General features: G+C 40.8%; 1 protein-coding gene across 16 annotated transcripts in view; it reads right to left on the bottom strand.

Moving 5' to 3' along the window:
- The window catches only part of nfix (nuclear factor I X), a 210,039-nt gene that overhangs the window by 64,846 nt on the left and 128,374 nt on the right, over positions 1 to 16,819 (bottom strand). The window lies entirely within an intron of this gene.

Here is a 16,819-nt window from a genome sequence, read left to right as displayed (position 1 = left end):
AAATGTTTGTGAATTTTAGTGAGAGAAAGCAAGAGAGTAAGAACAGAAACATCTAACGGGAAGGTTGAAAATAGGACAGTAAGGTTTACTTGTTTCATTGCTTTGAGCTTTTAACCACTCTTTTGTAATGCTATTTGGGCTAATCTTGCTAGCAACTAATAAAATATGCTATACTTCACGGTTCTGTTTTTGTACATTTTCAGCTCGTCTGCCACATTTTATTTTGTAATCCTAGTTGGGCTAATCTTGGTGACTACACCAATAAAAGTTGCTAAACTTCATAGTTGTGTTTTCTCAACATTTTTGTGTCTTTTGAGATGTGTTGGCACTAACTAGCAAGAAAAAGCAAGAGAGTAACAAGCAGGTTGACTTATTTCATTGTTTTGTGTTTTTAGCTGCAGTGCTATCGTGGCTAATCTGTAAGTCAAACATGTTGTCTGACTTAAAGTTTTAGAAATCCTATTTTACAGCAGCTGCTCTCTCACAGGTGGTTAGACATTGTCTATTCTTCAGTGAGGCTTGTATGCCACATTTTATAATTCTTAAAAACAAATTAGAATCAGTCGATGTTTGTATATCAGCAGATCAAGTCTTTCCAAAAAGTGATTGGTCATCAGCTACCAAAGTCTAATGGGCTCATCTTTATTTCATATTGTCAACAAACCAAAATTATTTTTGCAAAGTTGAACTCATAGAGGTGGCTGAATCTGCCCTGTGTACAGACCATACAGTTGGCAATGCATGAACAAATGAAAACACTGTGAAAACAGCTGCCTCTAAAACATTTATCTGCAGTTAGCTTGATTCCACCATGAAAGCCTCTTCCTGATTATCCTACGTGAAACTGCTCTGACAGCTGTCTAATGCATGACACTGACCATTCTCCAGACTACCACACTGTAGAAAACTTGAACTATCCCTTTTAAATGTCTGTGTGTGTTGGAAAAGGTTTGTATGTGAACAAGCTCTTGAACAGACTGGAACAGTTGTTTGCGCACATCCTCCAAAGGTTGCTTTGGCTTTTGCCAAGTGTACAAAAACATACAAATTTGTGTTTCTTGAGAGTTAACAGCAGGATTTGCATGCCTACGGAGTGAAATGAAGATTTATTTTCTCAGCAGCGAGAGAGAAAAAGAGAGAGAAGGCGAGGAAGAAGAGATGGGCAGACGAAAAGAAGCAGATGATGCCTGAGAAAAAACAATCAGCTCAATGAGGGCAAAGATAGCAAGAGAACCTTTGACCACCAGCTGTCTGGGAGTCACTGGCCAGCCGCATTTGTCAGTCCGTGTCCCCGGATGAACCGACCCGGGGGTCAGCGGCTTCGAGCGGGAACGTGCACGGGCGGCCCCTGTTCCTGCGCGCGCACAGCCAGGCGGCTGCCGTCTTGCGCACAGTTTAACTAATGAGTTTTACAGTGTTTGTGCGCTTGACCGGGCGTTCGGGCTGCCGTCTGTGTCAAAGCTGGGCTTTATCTGTCGGGCTGATAAGGTGAGCAAACAGCGGCCCCGCTCTTCCTTTCTTTGACATGCTGGCTGATAAACACACCAGCCTCCTGCCTTCACCGGCATCATGGGCGCTATGACAAAGGACTCACCGCGCAGGCTCCACAAATATGGTGGAGATAGTAACTCTCCAACCGTCGGAAGAAGGAAAAGCCTTGTGTGTTACATGGATGTACTGTGCATGCATTACCCTGCTCAGATCTGCATCTAAAGGCTTGCCCATACATTTCAGTCACAGAGGATTAGCCCCAATTCAGACAGCTTACGGCTCCACTCAGGCCCTACTTCGGCAAAGCTGATAATTGGAGATTTATTTGTAACATCTATCAATCCATATATTAAGTTATTAACCCAGATAATGGCAATAAAACCTTCCTTCCGTCCTACAAATAGAATCGACTTGATCAAGTGAGATTAAACTGGGCAAAAATCCACTTAAGCCAAAAGCATCCTCATCGATAAGCACCGCTGACTTCAGCGTCATTATTTAAAAGTGAAGCACTTTTAGAGTTTTCCCACATTTTAATCACATTACAGCCCACAAACTCCAATGCGTTTCATCAGACAGATGTGACGTGGCTGTTCACAAGTGCCAGTGCAAACAAGCGGATGGAGTTAAATCCAGGAAGCAGAAAGACACGGTTCCACCAGGAAGGCGCGATTGAACGCATCGACGCAAGTTCCCTCATCGATCGCAAATTTTGCGCAGACTTGTGGTTTTCACCAGTCATCGCAACTTTTCCGCAAATCTGACGGATCGCTTTAACGAGAAGCAGCATTCGCTATGTAGAACAAACTTCCGGAAAACTGCAAAGATGCGGAAACACTGCATTTCTACAAATTAAGGTTGAAAGTTGACCTGTTTAGAGTTTCCCTCTATTAGTAGTAAGTGGGACATTGACCGACATATTTTATGTGTATTTGCTTGAAGATGGTTATTGACAAAATGTAATGGTTATTGCTTGTTTCATAATTTGCTACTGTATTATATTTTTATGGTGTAAAGCACTTTGAACTGCCTTGTTGCTGATGTGCTATACACGTAATCATGACTCAACGTTTTCTGCATTTCCTTCTTTTCGGACCAATCTCTGCAACTCAGCTGGATTTTGACCAATCCCCATAAATCCCTTCTGACTTCACTTCCTGTTTCAAGACGTCTCTTGAAAGCCAAACTAAATGGTAAATGATAACATCAGCGTTTGCTTTTCTGTTAGCAAAAAACATTTTTAATTCAGTTCAATTCAAAAACACCGCAAAGGGAAATTAAATGTTGTTGTAACTCTCGTTAATTCAAAGTTCTTCATAATATTTTGAGATGTTCTGTGGAATTTCCTTTAATACAGTTAATGCAGTTCATGTTAACTTGAACCACAAATATGGATTTCTTCTTTTGCACTTTCACAACTCCTCAGAACATAAAATTAGTTATATTAGAAGTGCTATTTCAAATAAGGTACTTGAAAATATTATAATCGCTTTAAACATGAGCTTTGTTAAAATTCTGTCTTTTTTGCTGAAGGTTATGTGCAGCGACGTCAACATTTTTGTAAGACTATGTCATAACAGAAATAAAGCAATAAAAAATTGCCACTCTGACTAACTTTTGAAAAAAGAGCTGCAAAATCAGTAATTTTAAGCAGTAACATTCACCGTAAACCAGGGGTGCAAAGATAAATTCGCCAACCGATACTGGTCCTAATTTCCTTAGTTTTTGGGAGACTGGTGATTGATATGATAGACTCGCTCACCAGGTCATGTCTGCATGCTTGCAGTTAGCAATAGTCACTGTTGCCAAATCAGTGACCTTATTGCTATATTTAGCGACATTTCAGACAAAAGAAAGTTGGTGCAGGTAAAAATCTGTCTCTTTAAAGATTGGTGAACATCCAGAAAACTGCAATCGGTGCACCGCTACCACAAACCATCGCAACATTCTGGAGGTACTGAAAAGACCGAAAGCGTGACTTCCTGTAGGACAACAATCAGAAACACACACACAGAACTAAAGTGGAATGATTCAAATCAACGCTCTGAGCATAAATCACAGGGTGACGGAACGATTGAGATATTTTTGTGGTAATGTCAGTGACGATGTTCGGCTAAACGAACGCTGTCAAACGTTTCTGCCAAAGTCGTGAAACATGGGTGGCTGCCCCGCTGCGTACGGCTCCGTGGCACAAAGCGGAGAAGATGTTTCACGTTAAGGGGGAAGGCCAGATGAGCCTGCATCTGTCTGGCCGGAGCTCAGAAATGTCTAGCGTTTCACCCACACGCCTGTGGGATCGCTGGCTCCGGCCCAGCTAGGGGTTTATGAAAAACAGAGAGAACGAGGGGAAAGGAGGACAGAGGAGGGAAAAAAGAAAAGCGCCAAAAAAACTGGGGGCGGGCTTCGGGGGGGAAAGAAAGATGAGCTGGATGACATGAGAAGACAGAGAGAGATATAGCAGAGAGGGGGAGTTTGGACAGCTGAAATGAAAAAAGGGAGCCGTTTGAGATGATGATGTGATGTTTTCCACTCCGACAGCAGCGCCTGCTTTTGTGACTGCCGAGCGAGGGTTCTCCTGACGCCCCCGAGGAGCCTCGGGGCCCTCAGGGGCTTGGATCTGCGAGCGGATTCAGGTGAAGAACAGGTGCGAGAACAAGTTTAAGCGCTTTTAAACGGCACCCTCCGGCCAAGGGGCAAACCTGTTTATAAATGAGTTTGAAGAAGCTTTAACTGCGACGCGGCGTGACTCTGCATGCAAGTTTTAAAGCGAAGTGGCCGGATTAAGACGCGACAGTCGCTCCTGCCTCCACCGCGTCTGGTCTTCCACTGACGTTTGGTCTCCATCTCTGCTTCACTTAGAGAAAATACTGCAAGTTATACCCAGATCACAAGGTTTCAAAACACAACCACATTCACACCGATCTGAGCAATTTTATCTTTGTCCAGCAGGTTGACCAGAAACATGGCTTCTGGGAATTTATTGTACATTTAGAAGGTTGTTTCTTTGGGAGTAAACAGGACATAAAAGGTGATTTAAAGGGTTTTATTTTACAAAAGTAATTAGGTCCGGAGTTAAATTAAACTACCTTAAGATAAGATATTTAAAAGAAGCTGAGTTCAAACGATTCCTAGGTTTTCTTGATGTCTTTTGAAGTTTTGGGGGTTTTTTCTTCAATTTTTCCGGCTCCCTTCCTCACTTTTAATCCCGTCCTTGCAAAAATGTTTGCTTATAGTTTGTTAGGCTACTTTGCTAAATATTTAGAAATGTTTATTTTTTTTGGTACATTTTATGTATAAAAACTTTGAAATAAAATAAAATGTAACTTTAGCTTCAACAAGGTGATCTTGTCTTTGCTAACCAAAGACTGTAAGATTTATTTATTTATTTTTACCTAAATGGATAATTCAGAGATTAAGTTGGTTATCTAATTACATTAGTTAACCCTGTTTTGTTCAATTAGTTGTTCCTGGATGCTAATGCTAATGGATAGCTAACCCAAGGTGGGCTAAACTTGATAAGCAAATCAGTAGAATTAAAAAAACACCTAAATTAAAAGATAATTTATTGATGTGGGAACACATTATGGACAACTATGTAGAGAACCAATATCAAGTCAAATATATAACAGCTTGCCACTGTGAAACGTTTTGTTAACATTTATCTAATTTAATCTATTAAAATAAAGCAACTTTGACAGGGATTTATTTCAGCTCTGATACAGTGAACCCAATTGAGCTATTAGCTAAATAGTTAGCATGCAATGTTTGGCCTTATTTTCTAGCAAATGTGGCAAAAGCTATTCAACAGGAAATTATTTTTTATGATACAGTGAGCTATGACAGAGTGAAAAAAAGTTACATTTTCAACAGATAACAGGAAGGATAAACAGAATGTAGCAAAGTTGCTGTGTTTTAACTTTTTAAGCCCTCGTGAAACTTGTTGGATTTGGAAATGCTAACAGCTTTTAGAAAATCAGAGTGAAGAAAAAAAAAATCCACATTTTCTCAGGAATGTTCACAAGCAACGTTTTGCAAACCAAGAAAATAATTTGAACATATTATTACTTTATCAAAACCTTTTTTCACATGTGGTATGACCTCTCCGACGACACTAACATATTGATTAGTGAGCTCTGCAACAAGAAGGTTAGAAAAATTACTTTAAATGGTGTTCTCCCTCTGACTTGCCCTCTTCCTCTCCACTATCCTCCCTCCAGCCCCCCAAAAAAAACAGACAAAACTGTTGGGTTCTGAAGATAAATGAGTTTTAGAACCTTTGGAGCATAAACTGCAATACCAAACCGATTAGACAACCGCTGGAAAGAATCTCACATGCAATTTGTTTTGGTTTCCTGTGAACCTTCTTGACCCAAAGCGGATGCAGTAATCCCCCATCCATCTGGTATCTGAAGCAGGTCAGAGCATCTTTATGTCTGCGCACGACCTCGCGCCAGTCGCTTTACATCCACGTAATATGGCTCGGGCTTGCATCACGTGAGCCCGCCGACCCACGCTCGTCCAATAACGACAGTCGAGGGAACATATTTGGAGCGGCTGCTAGACCCTCCGCAGCGAGGCTGTGTGCGAATTTGGGCCTGCAGGAGGGAGGTGGCAAAGTGTTTATTTAACTGTGGGCTGTATCTGGCCATCATTATCTCACACTGCAGAAGGAGCACTGTAAACAGATGCTTGCGGCCCACTCAGCTGCAGCGTGTCTGGCTGAGGTGGCGGCGGCAGCGGGGACGAGAGGGAGAAATCTCAAGTGATGCTGAGGTCAGAGGCAGAAGAGTGGGAACAGACTGTGGCAAAAATCTGCAAGAACACGAGTCGGAGTTGTTTACTTACACTATAAAAAGCGATTTGGGAGAGCGGCAAATTTTAGACATTAAAATAACTCATCTGTATCAAGAATGTCTGTTTGGAAATGTAATGTTCAACAGCGCTTCAAGTCAAACACCGCTTTATTTTGGTAGCAAATGGAGCTAAGATTAGATTCGTAGCCACCTTCAAGTACTTTAGTGACAAAGCTAATGTTGAAAATGGGTTTGAAAAGAAACCTGTGGCTAGAAAACCTTCGTACAAAACAGCAGATGCCTGTTTTTTTCAGTCAACAGGAAACTGTTAATTTACTTTGGTAACAAATGGAGCTGGAATTTAAGGTTGTATTCAGCTTCAACAACATTAGGCACAAAGCTAACGCTAAACCTGGGTTTGCAAAATTACCTGTGGCTAGAAAACCTTCGTACAAAGCAGCAGTGGCCTGTTTTTATCATGAAACAGGGAACCGTTACTTTATTTTGGTAACAATGCAGCCAAAATTTCAGTTTGCAGTTAGCATCAACTACATTAGCGACAAAGCTAACACTAAAGTTGGATTTGCAAATTAGCCTGTGGCTACAAAATCTTCATACAAAACAATGGTTGCCTATTTTCATCCAGTACAATTGTTTACTGAGCTGTCCTGGATTGAATAAACTTGAACTGAATGTAAGTCTTAGCTTGCTACGCTTTAGCTTGCTGTCATCAGAATCATCAGGAATAATCACATCAAATATACTGATCAATGTTCCAGATATTATGAATCAGAGGAAGCTCTAAACAGGTGGGTTTTTAGCCTTGATTTAAAGAAATTCAGTGTTTCAGCTGTTTTGCAGTTTTCTGGAAGTTTGTTCCAGATTTGTGGTGCATAGAAACTGAATGCTTTCTTAAACACATTTAACATCTAATGATTTAAAATGTTTACTTTGATTTCAGTGACATTTTATGCCTTAATTACCAACAGTCTCACTTTCTATAGTGGACAAACAAGGAAATCAAGTTAATTAAAATGTATTGAGAATTTGTATTTGTAAAAACCAGAGTCACACTGATAAATTGGGCACGATTTCCTTCATTTTGGGACATCAGCCGATCTTCTTTACCAACACAACACAAAGTCCATATATCAGCCACTGTCCCCTTTTGCTCTGCCACATTGCGATTGACCACACTCACCCCACTGTTGCCAACTTAACCACTTTTCCGATCAAAAAAAGAAAATAATCGGTATCGGACAAAATCGAAATTGGGAAGCCAGGATTTTAAAGATCGGCCAGAACACCGCAATCGGTTCACCTCCGGTAAAACCATAAAAAAATTTGTTTAGGTGTTAAACTTGGATAAATTCAACTTAGAATCATTGAATAAAATCAACCCAAAACAAGCACCCGTTTTATTGGTCAAATTCTAACAGTTTGTTTTGTCAGTGCATTCCTGGCTGAGCCACGGCGCATGGCACTGTGGGATTCAGGCCGGGGTTTACCCTGTAGCCGGCTTTCACGCTGAAGAGAAAGATTCCCTTTGTAGCGGTCAGAGACCAGGAGGAGAGCAGCATGAGTTCAAGATGCTCCTGCCGGAAAGCTCAACAAACAGTTGAAGGGGAGTTTTTCCAGAGCCGCGTGGCCTAAACAAACAGCTGCAGAAAGCAGGATAAAAAAAATGTTAAAAAAAAGGGAGGAGAAGGGAGTTGGGGGAGAAAAATGAAATGGCGTCTCAGTTAGTTACAGTGGAGAGCGGGTGAGAGCCAGGTCTGCTGCTTTTTCGAACTTTAATCAAAAGCAGAGGCGCCCCGCGGTGGAAAGAGTGTGATGAAAAAACAACGTTTACATGAGCTAGAAGCTTAGAGAGCGGTGGAGGGGTGGGATGATGGGGATGGGCAGAGACAAACAAACAGACAACTACTGATGAACAGCTGCAAAGTGCACTTCAGCGGTACAAAGGAGGAGAGGAAGGAGAGAGAGAGGAACCCAAAAATGGAAGGACCACGTTTCAGCGCAATATGGAAATATGGTCCTCATTTCATGATTCAGTTCCCACTCCTTCCTTTTTTCCCGCCCTCTCTAAATATCCCTTTCCCAACGTTACTCTTTTATGCAGCTGTGGCCGGTTTATAAAAGCCTGTTAAAGCACAGGGAGAGCAGTAATAAAAGGATTGAAAAAAAAAAGTAGAAAAAAAAAATAGCAGCAATTACAAAAGTGAGACGCTGAAAATGCTCACAGATTCAACCGGAACTTTACGAGTTCGCTCTGACTTAAGAACGTTTAACCCAAACTTCATCAGCCTTCGCATCCGTCCTACACTTTAATCTCCAACTTATCTTTGCTTCATCCCGCAAAGTCTCTTCTGGACTGCCTGAAAGAAAAAATAGGGGAAAAAAAGGGGGGGATAGCGACAGGCTACCCGGTCAGTCGTAGGCTGTCCAAGCCTCATTCCCTCATTCGCTCATTCGGGCCCTAATCCCTGCAGCTTTACATTTTAAAACTCTCCCCCTCTTCCGTGCAACTGCTGCTAAGCGTCTGCACTGGGGACAAATTAAAAACCCTGCCTCGAGAGGCTCAAGGAGCCGGTCTCCCAATGTACACATCGTAAAAAGGAAGGAGGACTTTCTGCTCCTCCGCTGTCCTGGGATGACACCCTCCGCCGCTCTTCGTTCGCTCCGGTTATCCGTCAAGGCTGTTCTCTCTCCAGACGTCAGGCCGTCCCCGGCCCGTCCCCACAACTCACCTCCCTCTCCGCTCGACCCGCCAAGTCCAGCCAAGGCACTTCATTATTTCAAATTTACGGCCTGTCCGCTTGGCCTGGCTTGAGGAGGAGTAAAAAAAGGATAAAAAAAATTTTTTTTTTTTTTTTAAATCAGGCTTTGGTCGGCATGGAACGAATCCAAACCTCTCCTTTTACCGTTTTTACAGTTTAATATAAAGTCGCATCATAATTACACTCCATTTTTAAAATGTACTCCTAGTGCCAAAAGAAAAAAATACACAAAAAATAATAATAATAATAATAATAAAAGAAATACACACAGCTCAAGTTGGTGCATAAACATGGAAAGGCCTGCAACGTTTAACGGCTCTTTGCCCTCTTTGGAGGAAATAACTGAATTTGGCAAGAGTTTGGGGTTTGTAGGATACAGTGGTAAAATAATAAGCACAAACATACATGCAGCGTCTTACAAAACCAACCCAATTTTTTTTTTTTACAGCGTAAAGTGCCGTGTGTGGGTGGCAGGACAGCAGGAGACATGTTCCGAATCTGTGGCAAGATTTGATAAGAGATGTACGCGAATGTTCAGTCTGAATCAGTTGGAGTTATTTTTCCAAGAAGCTACTGGCAAACATTTCAGAAAGTACATGTGACAACAGCTAAGATTGTCGACTGCAAATTGGAAATCCCAAAATAAATTTGCTTAATGCAAACACTGAAATGTGGACAAGAAAAATGAATGTTTTTCGCTAAAACGTCTTTGCAGTGGGGTGAGAAGATTTTTCAGCCAGATCACAAGAAACAAATGTGTGTGTTTCGCAAGCCGGGTAAGAACCGGCCCCTGGCTCTGTGTTTTGTTTCATAGAGAAACTAAACTCTCGGTTGTTGAGAAACGATTCCTTCCCGAAGTTTTAAATTTGATCCAATTGCAAGCGTTTGTCCATGATACATGTCATGCGCCAGTTTGACGCAATGAAGCTTACTGAAAGTTTCCTGTGTGCTAATAACCATCTTCCACTGCAAAAAGAAAAGTGCCAGGCTGAACAAGGCGATCCAATATTTGGAACTGAAGCCAAAACGCTTCTCTGACTTCCTCTGTTAAAACTGCAGACAGGCTGAAATTCAAAAAGCATAGAAAATTGATGTCGTCGTTCACAACTTCTTCTTCTGTTCGCTGATTGGCCCGGTTGAAATTCTGTCGGAGAAATCCTTATTAATGGGAGAAAGCCCAGACAGAGCATTGAAGGCAGATGAGCGTGTACAGTGTAACTGTACAGAAAGTTAATTGTCAGGCTGGTATTTCACATAAATGCAATGGAAACACTTTTTTCTGCATTACACCATTTTGTCTACAGCAGAAAACGGTTAATTGTCAGAACTGGCCTCACGTGAACAAGCTAATTCATGTTTGCTTCTAATTGCAATTTTTTTTAATAGAGACAGCAGCTGCAAAAATGGGCATAGCATCGAAAAGGTTTTGCGCACATTTGTGATGGAAACGCAGCTGCTGTCTGAAAGCTGAGGCTAAAGGCAGTTCTACAAAACACTGACTCAAGAGGGCTGCATACAACAGAAGCAAGCCACACTTTTCAGATTTTCATTTGTTTAAAAAAACCCAAAGTTTAAAACTGAAGCATTAGTTTTCCACCTCACAACTACTACCTACTTTGTGTTAGTTACATAAATTCTCTTCAAGTTTGTGGTTATAACCAATGAGTTTTTTGTTGTTGTTTTTTTTAAAGGCACAGCTGAAACGTCCAGAGGAAGTTGCTCGTGTGTGTCCGCGTGTTTGTGTGTGTATAAGTGTATTTTGACCTACTTCTATTTACACATCTCCACCCGACAGAAAAAAGACGAGGCTGGTGTTTTTAAATGGATCAGGCTTCACGTTAATACAAAAATAATGATGCTTGTGCTTTATCAAGGCCGTCAAAGCCTTCCTATCCCTACATGCTCATTGGCCCTTTGGGGATTTCAGCTATTTGAAAATATTTTAAAGAGGCCCGATTGCCCCCAGCTCAGCGGCTCAGAGAAGCCTTAAAACCCTGCAGCTAAATCCTAGGGTTATGTAAGGTAAAGCCCTAAAGCTCACCACGCCTGATGTTACATATTACTGTAATTGCAAATGAAAAGAGGAAAGGAGGGAGAGAAAGAGAAAGGGAGAGAAAAAGAGGGAGAGAAAACATAGGGTAGGGTGGGGTGAAGAAATGTGGAGAAAAAGGGGACTTTGGGGGTTTGTGGAGGGTTGGAAAAAATGGAAAAAGAAAAGAAATGAGGGAGGTGTGACAGGATGGATGAAGTTATTGAAGGGGGGAGGGGAAATGGAATCGGGTTCTGATCTGATGAGTTCTGCTTTGATACACCAGGTGCCTTCAATCTCCTTTTTCTCTGACACTTGTCCCTTTCAGGCTGGGAAGAAAATAACGAGCAATGTCCAAAATTCTGACCCAATAAAAGACAGTCTGCAAAAATCATTTGTCCATCTTATAGAATTCATCTGAGGGGCTGATAAAAACAGAAACCCATATGTCAGCTCAAGAATTAAAAGAGGAAAAAACACTACGTGTACAAACGTCTCTATTGCAAAAACTGTATTTTTGTGTTCCGGTGTGTTTAGTGAGAGATCCTCACTGAATACATGCATTTTTAAGTACAGAGTACTGGAGGAGGCTAGGACAGTTAGCATCATGATGATCCTCCATGATGCAATCTTTTGTCTGAAGACGTAAGTGGGGTTCAGAGTCCCTCTGAGGAGTTGCTGTATAGCAAAAGAAAAAAAAACTGTTTGGGTTCCAACATCTGGAGATGTTCTGGGTTGAATAACGCGCCAATATTTAACTCTGCAAAATCAGCTTCGAGTGTTACTCACATCTAATAACATAAAAAACGGTAGACTTAGAATATGTGAAAAACATGCTAACAATATTACTTGTAAGACTGAGCCAAGGTTGAAGCAAGTTCTGTTCTATAGGTCGAGAGTGACACAAGGAAGTACCGAATGATGTTTGTACGCATTACAGGGTTAAAATCAAGTCGAATAACCTTTCTGGATGTCAAGTCACAGGTAAATGTGAAGTCTTTCTACCCAAGTCTTGATACAAGCCCCAAGTAAAGATGGGAAAGACTGAAATCAAGTCAAAAGGTAAAGTTGAGTCAAGTTGAAGTACTAGACTTTTAATTTAAACTCTTAAACACATCAATTGACCAAATAGGTCATTTAATGTAACTTTAGAGTTAGAAGTTGATTTTGTTTGACCGAACAACCAATTAAAGGAACTTTAAAAATGTCTGGAAGTCGATACTGACACTGCATTTTACAGTAAGCATAAACCAGTCTTTAGCATGTTTTATTAGCAAGACTAAAAGCCATGTGGCGTAGACGCTGACCTTCACTGTAAGGTTACATTCACACAGCAGGCTACGGGCAAAAGAAATTCATCTTTTTGTTCATAGGTGACCAACTTTTTCAGAGCAGTCTGAACGGCCCAATGCTGTTTCTCACCCCTCAAAAGGTCTGATTGGCAACACTTCCATATGTGGAACTAAGTTGGATATTACCTGACTTTTTCCAAAGTGTCTGTGATCTGAACGGTCAGGTTACATTTTATCTGAAAATTATAATTATGAAATTACAAAAGAAGTCTGAGCCAGTGGAGCGCGCCATATCACTATCCCACCACTTGTGGTAATGACTACATATCCAAACGGACTTATGGTTTTTTGTGGAGTGTTGTGCCGTCAACACTCCACAAAAAAACAAACATCGCTATCAGCTGAGTTTTCTTTTTCTTAGCTTCCTTTTTCTTGTTATGATCTTGTAACAATATTCTCAGCTCCCATTGCTGAATAACTTCAAATTCATTATTACTTCCATAACCAGAGACACATCTAGATTCTTATTTAACACTAACTCTGAGGATTCTTCACTCAGTACCAGCATCCACCCTAAAGAGAGTTGTTTTTAAGATCACCTAATAGCACATATTGTCCGTTTATTGCTGAAAAGTTGATCTGATTTCAATGGAAGGGTCCTTTCTCTGCATCTCGCTCCTTTAGCACTAAAACAACAATAGAGCTCAAGCTCCTAAAAAGACATTTTTTGTTGATGTCATTCAAAGTAGGGGGAGACCAATAAACTGGGCACATGGTGCAAAAATGAAGGCCACAGCTGGAACAACACGTCTTAAAAGGAAGGGGTAAATATTGGTTGAAGGCTGAGAGAAACCCACTGGGAACCTGCCTGAAAGCGGGACCCACACACCATCACCGCCATGTAACCCAGTCTGCTGCTATGCCCATTAAACACCATAATGAAATTAAGCCCGCATTATCACCGGCACCAGGGACTGGATTATACCTCGCTGTGGATTAGAGTCCCGTTGGGGGTGCTAACTCAAGGAAGGGTAAAAGTGAGTGAGTGAGGAATAAGGTTAAAGGAGGGGAAACAAAATGCCGCTCACGTAGATCACTTGCACTGTGTGTCGTTTGGCTGTCGTCCAAGAGGAGAGCAACAAAGGCGCTCTGAAAAGAGGGGAGATTGCAATGTGCGCTGGCTGGGTCTGTCAGGTAGAATGAGCTGCAGGGTTGTGTTTCAGCAGCGCAGAAGTTGGAAGATCAATGGAGGTTTCTGTTAGATGCCGCAGTTACAGCTGAGGACAAGCCGACAGCAGACAGGCTGCTGTAAAATGTCCAAGGGATGAGTAATGGCAGACTGATCACTATGCTGAATTCCCTCAGTTGGCTGAGAAAATGACAAGCCAACGCAGAATTTCCCCATAAACGTTGAACGTACATGCAATATGTGGAGGCAAACATCAGCTCAGGATGTGGCGTGGATGCATCCCTTACCGTGTGGTGGCTGGAGGAACCTAGCTCAACAGAAACGTTGTGCTTCAAAATAAAGCAGAAGAAAGCGATCATTTTTCATGAGTGGATTTTCTGCACAGAAGGAATGGAAAAAAATATGTATATATACAATTTCAAAACATTTTGCATCTTGTTGCTATAGTTTAACATGTCTTTATAGAGAAGAGCAGACTTTCTTCTAGATTTCCCAATTGTCACTTTGCACTGCCTACCAACTGGCTGAAAAAAATTTATTACATTACAAGGAGAAAGAAAAATTCCGGTCAATGATGGAGTGAAAACTTAAGAAGCGAATTATTTTTAGCACCAAAATTGTGTTTTATGACAGTTGCACAGCTGCAATGCAGATAAGCATCCACCCTCTATTGCTTTTTACAAATCAATCATGAAGAAAATGTGACACTTTTTTCCCTGAAGCTATCCATGGAGGAGTTATGCTAGAATACAACTTATAAAGTGAGGAAAGACTTTCCAAGTTTAACTGAAGCTAGCCATAGACACATTGTGCTAGCACTTATGTTAAAAAGTGACAACTCCATAAGTGTAGCTAAACCTAGCCATGAAAGCTTGGACCTGTCATACACATTAAGAGTGATGAAAGACTTAACTGAAACTTGCCTTGGAAATGTTGGGCTAGCACTGTTGTTAAAAAGTGACAAAAGGCTGTTTAAATTTACCTGGAGCTTGCCACTGAAGCCTGAGCGCAAAAAAGGTAACCAAACTAATTGAAATGACCTGTTGACAAAAATAGTTGCTACCTATTAGCAAAAACAACAAAAAAACTGGATAACCAAAGTTTTGGCCACTGAAGAAACAAACTAAACTCGTGGCCCACAAACTTAATAAAGTTGCTCTTAAATAACTGTCTCATTCACTTCCTAAATTCAAATGCCAGCTTTTATTTTGTATAACTTTTCTCTGCTCTGTTTTGTTCTGCCTGGAACTTCCTTTACTCTCTTATTGCTCCTCTTCTGCTGTATATTTTCTCCTGGAATGGCTGCCAACATGTGATTTCACTTATCTCGGAGAGAAATTAGAGCAGAGAGGAACAGACTAATGGTCATCTCCCTGTCTCTACCTCTTTTCCTCCTCTCCTTCGTTGCTCTGACAGGGCTTGATGAAAGAACCTGTATATTTTACTTTAGTCTCAAATTCCGCTACCCAAAAAGACGAGAGGGAAAAATCCAGATGTGGGCTGCTAACCACACCTACATAAAAACGTTTGGGCCCGACAAAGAGAAATTGGTAACTTGGCAGCACTGAAGAAAAGTAAAACAAAAAAAAGAAACTCTTCTCTAATTTTCCTGTAAAATGAAGAGAAGCTTTTGTCTATTTCATGGTGTTATTTTTCTAATGTCTCTTTAAGACAAGGACTGTGTCTGCTGGAGTCATTAACTGGACCGGTACTGAGCAGATCACAAGCAGGAGACGGGCTTTCCCCTCATCCCACTAACTTTGCTCGTATAAACCTTTTAAGCCCGAATGGCTGCAGTAAAACTTGTCTTATGTTACTACACATCCCCCAAGTCACAAATTAAGTCATCAGAGTTAATCAGCACCTCTATGGCCACTGCAGATGTAGTACTCCCAGATGTGCATGCAAACATGCTGAGCCAGCACAGCCAGTTTGGCACTTGAGAGCTAACACTAACATGTCTGTCGTCTTGGTCCCAACAACTGCCGTTTTCTCAGAACCCCCCAAAGTGGGTCGGTGGTAGTGGTCATTGTCATTGTCATTGGAAAATCCTCATTCTCTCTTCAGTCTTTTCAACTGATATTTTGGATCTTTTCCGAGATTTAAGGACTTGGATCTTTGAAGGAAATGTTGAATGACTATCCAGACAGGCCTTCTAGAGATCCAAGGGCCCAGCCTCCAAACACTGGGTTACCACTAGCTGTGTTTCCATTACAAACATGCTTAAAAATGTCAACAATATGCCAATATTGGAAAAAATAAAAATAAAAATCACAATTTTGGTGTTTCCATTGAATAAGAAATGCAGTTAAACTCACAAGTGATAAGTTTGTGATAAATGATCGTCCAACTACTTTCTGTTGCATTCGTCTTCGCGGTTTGCGCCAGTAGCAACATCCGATTGTTGATCATGTGTGATGTGAAAAGTGTTTCCATTGCAGTTTTGCAAAATAGACCAATTTTGATACAGCCGAAAAACTACTTCATCCTTGCACCAAAACTTTTTTTTAATCGAATTTTTTTTTTTTTTTTAATTGCTATTTTTCCATCAAGCGAATTTATTTATGAAATGTCAAATTGCAAAACTATAGCTACTGACATCAGTTATATGGTTATGTAAGTTTAGGAAAGTCCTTGTTTTTATTTAACTTAGAAAAACGTTTTGAGCACTTTGACCTGGTTAGTACAGTAGGTCCCGTCCAAAAGTAACCTAAGCAAAAATGTTGAAAGTCAGGCTTATTTAGCCTGTTTGATCACCCTTACTACTTTAGACATATTTCCCCTTTTATAATTCAACCCCAATTTCTTACCTTTTTCTTTTGATCAAACTGAACATCAACTTTTCTTTGTGTGTTCAAGACGTTTTGCTCACTTGGACACAGTAGAGTACCCTCAAATAAAGTTTCTTATACACATAATTTTTTATACACATGAAAAAGATCCTCAGATCATTGAGTTAGAACAAGCAACCATAACTTTAACTTGACTACAGGCTAAAAGTAGAATTCCACCAAGGGTTGGTTGTTGCTCATTTTTAAACACTCCTCAGCTTGTACAAAGCTTTTCAATCCTATTCTTCCAAGTCTTTTAAATGGGCTATTGAGAGGATCATTTTGATTTAATTAAAAAATAGCAATCAAGTTTTAACACCTGCAATATATCTTCTTGTTGTTAGGGGTAATCCCAACAATGTAAATCCATTACATTTCTGCCAGAGGTGACAAGATTCAGAACCCAAAACATCT

This window comes from Xiphophorus maculatus, chromosome 16 (genome assembly GCF_002775205.1).
Source record: "Xiphophorus maculatus strain JP 163 A chromosome 16, X_maculatus-5.0-male, whole genome shotgun sequence".
In the NCBI taxonomy this organism is placed as follows: domain Eukaryota; kingdom Metazoa; phylum Chordata; class Actinopteri; order Cyprinodontiformes; family Poeciliidae; genus Xiphophorus; species Xiphophorus maculatus.
Note: the sequence above shows the minus strand (reverse complement) of the source record. Positions and strands in the feature narration are given on the sequence as shown.